Source organism: Manis javanica, chromosome 13, assembly GCF_040802235.1.
Source record: "Manis javanica isolate MJ-LG chromosome 13, MJ_LKY, whole genome shotgun sequence".
Taxonomy (NCBI): Eukaryota; Metazoa; Chordata; class Mammalia; order Pholidota; family Manidae; genus Manis; species Manis javanica.
Window position 1 is genome coordinate 82,639,769 of NC_133168.1, and position 3,801 is coordinate 82,643,569.

Genomic DNA, 3,801 nt, shown 5'->3' on the forward strand with positions numbered 1-3,801 from the left:
TTTTAAATCTGATCTGACTTTAAGCCATAAAATCAAACTACTCAGTGAAGTTGTGTGTCCATGTAGACTCCAAGAGCAGAACAAAACTATAATTTTAGACAGTGACTCTGACAGGCATTGTGGAAAAGCTGAAAGAGAACAGGTCTTAATGAAGAAAAAAAACGCAGTGGCCAGGGATAAAGCACACTAGTGTGTTACATTCTAGATTATCAGGGAGAAGAGTGAAGATAGAGACCAACAAAGGAATGCCAGGCATATAGGTGAATGCAGAGGTTTCAGACTTACCTTCATGATAAAATGATATAAAGTACCTTGGTCATCACATATTTTTCCATTGTAATAAAATATATGGTGATTCTTTTAGAAAAATAAAATAAAAATTATTTGGTATGATATGTCATTTTAGAAAAATTACTTAAAAATCTTTGTTGCTGCATTAGATAAATGTAAATTACCAAATAATTCAGATGCATAGTTGGAAATAAATTTGGGAAAGTAAGAAAATAATAGAGGGAAAATGAGTTGTATATTAGAACAGAAAGCTGATAAACAGAGCTACATAAATTTAGTAGAGGCATTGAGGTCAAAGAAATGGAAATTCCGGGAAATAAATAGAACAATACTGATTCCATTTGTCTGGATAGATAATCACACTTTCAGACACAGAGGCTCTGACCTCAGCAATCACAGACACTTCTTCACTGCTGGGGTCTATTGGCCCTCAGTTGACATCACAAAGAATCCTTTCAGAGCCCGTTTTATGTCCTTGTTCCTCAGACTGTACATGAAGGGGTTCAGCATGGGTGTGACCACGGTGTACATCACCGAGGCTGCTGCACCTGAGGGTGAGCTCTGGGTAGCAGCTGAGCTGAGGTACACTCCTAGGCCTGTGCAATAGAATAAGGAGACAATGGAGAGGTGAGATGCACAGGTGGAAAATGCTTTATACTTGCCCTGAACTGATGAAATTCCATGTATGGAAGAAACTATCTTAGAGTAAGAATAAAGGATCCCAGCAAGGGGACCACCACCCAGCAACCCGGATAAAAAGTATATCACTATGTCATTGATAAATGTGTCTGAACAGGCCAGTTGGAGTATCTGACTGAGTTCACAGAAAAAGTGGGGAATTTCCAAGTTATCACAGAAGGGCAGACCCAACACCATCAAGCTTTGTAACAATGAATACAGGACACTCAGAATCCAGGACACCAGGACCAGCAGTCCACAGAGCCGGGTGTTCATGATGACCGTGTAGTGAAGGGGGTGGCAGATGGCCACATATCGGTCATAGGCCATCACGGTCAGGAGGAAATCATCCATTCCTACAAGGAGTAGGAAAAAGTACATCTGGGTGATGCAGCCTGCATAGGTTATGGCTTTGCTCTGGGTCTGTATGTTCAGCAGCATCTTGGGGATGGTGGTGGAGGTGAAGCAGATGTCCACAAAGGACAGGTTGCAGAGGAAGAAGTACATGGGTGTGTGCAGGTGGGAGTCTGCGCTGACAGCCAGTATAGTGAACAGATTCCCAAACACAGTGATCAGGTACATGGAGAGGAAAAGCCCAAACAGCAGGGCCTGTAGTGCTGGTTCATCTGAAAGTCCCAGAAGAAGAAATCCTGAAATTCTTGTATCATTCCCTGGGTCCATGTGCTGGAGTTGAGTACCAGAAAATAGAAAAAAGAAATGACAATTTTCACATAATCAAGGGTTAGTAACCTAGAATAAGTGGTAACATTTATTTTATAACCAATAAGTTCATTTCCATATTTGATGTATGGATGGCTCCCCTTTGGCCTCCCTAGTTCCTTCACTATAGGAATTCCTTTTCCACTGTCATCCTGTTCCTCAACATAATGTGCACTATTGATTTATTGAGGGTATCTTTCTCTAATCTGAGAAATAGATATTGAATATAAACCACATTCCAGGAACTGTCAAGGATACAGTATGCTGGAAAATAAAACTCCCTACAATCTTGTGCTGGAAAAGGAATAATAAAATAAAAATAATCATGTCACACATCGGATGGTACAGGTTCTATGAAAAGGAAAGTATGCAAAAAGGAGAGTTTAAATGGGTGTTATTTTTTACTGGGGATTCATAAATGACATGCAACAAGGTGACAGGTTAGGAGATGCATCAGAGAAGAATGATCAAGAGACACGAACTACCTGGGTGAGTGTGTGCCTGGCAGAGGGAATGCCCAGGGCAAAGGTCCTGAGGAAGGTGGTTGTTTAAGAGAGTCAAAGGCTCAAAAGAAGCCAGTGTGTTGAGGGAACGGGCAAGGCAGAGAGAGATGAGAGATGCTGTCAGAGGATGATGAGGATGAGGGGGCCTCCTGGCTGCTGAGACTCCAAGGCCCAGGGAAGCCTTGTCTACAAAACCCTCCTATCCAGTCATACAAAATTCTGCACATATCACACAATTCCATTCTTTTAACTGAATAACTTCTTCATATGATTTATACCTGAGTACATTATGTCTTGCAAACATTTTCATTTTTAAAAATTATTTTTGAATTTATAATGCAGTATATTTGACATAAATATTATATTAGTATGAGGTGTACAACATAGTGATTTGACAATTATTGACATAACTAAATTGTAACCATGATAAGTGTAGTTACTATCTGTCACTATATAAAGTTATTATTGTTTTCCCTATATTGTGCTTTTCATATAAACTGATGCAGCCGCTATGGAAAGAAGTATGATGATTTCTCAAAATAAAATTATAAATCCATATGACCCAGAAAGCCCACTTTTGGAAATGTACATAAAGAGAAAAATAATCACTAATTCAAAAAGTTACATGCACCTTCATGTTCATTGCAGCATCATTTTCAAAGACCGTGATGTGGAAGCAACCTAAGTGTCCATCAATAGATGAGTGGATAAAGATGTGGTACATATACACAATGGAATATTATTCAGCCATTAAAAGAGAAGTCCTGCCATTTTCAACAAGATAGATGTACCTGGAGAGTATTATGCCCAGTGAAATATCAGACAAAAAGGCAAATACCATATGATTTCCCTTATATGTGCAATATAAAAAACTAAACAAATGAACACAACAGAAATAGACTCACAAACATAGAGAACAGACTGGTGGTTATCATAGGGTAGGGAAGTGGGAGTATGGGTAAAATAGGTAAGGGGGATGAAAAAGCAATAACTTCCAATTATAAAATAAATTAGTCACATGGATAGAAGTATGGCACATGGAAAATAGTGATATTGCAATTTATTTGTATGTTGATGGGCAGTAACTGTATTTATTGTGGTTAGCATTTCGATGTACATAATTCTCTATTCACTACATCTGAAACCAGTATACAGTTGTATATAAATTATACCACAATAAAACTTATTAAAAAAGAAAGTATATGGCTAACTAACCCACAAAATATATGGCCTCACATAAAATGAAATAATCATAAAGTAATGCCAACTGGCAAATGCATTTTAACTTATTAAATAGATACTTTTCAAGTGGACACCAATAATGTAGAAGATACTGTGAAGTCTATGCCTCACTCACTGCTAGTGCAGGGATGTATTTGCAAGCATTTTTTTCCTCTCTGTATTTCTCATCAATATGGAAATAGTAAAAAATGCCTCATCATAAAAACAAAACAAATGTCCTTGCCTTACTGTATATGTCATAGCTAACAAACTATTTGACACACTGAATTAAAGGGACAATTGGGCTTGTGTTTTGCTATTAATTTTAAATGACACCTGACTTTGCTGAGTTCAATGTTCCCATCACTTTCTTGCTCCCTAAATAATT

General features: G+C 37.9%; 1 pseudogene; it reads right to left on the minus strand.

The window, feature by feature from the left end:
* Nucleotides 1–821: 821 nt before the first annotated feature.
* LOC108383510 (olfactory receptor 7A10-like) lies at nt 822–1,650 on the minus strand (annotated as a pseudogene).
* Nucleotides 1,651–3,801: the final 2,151 nt, after the last annotated feature.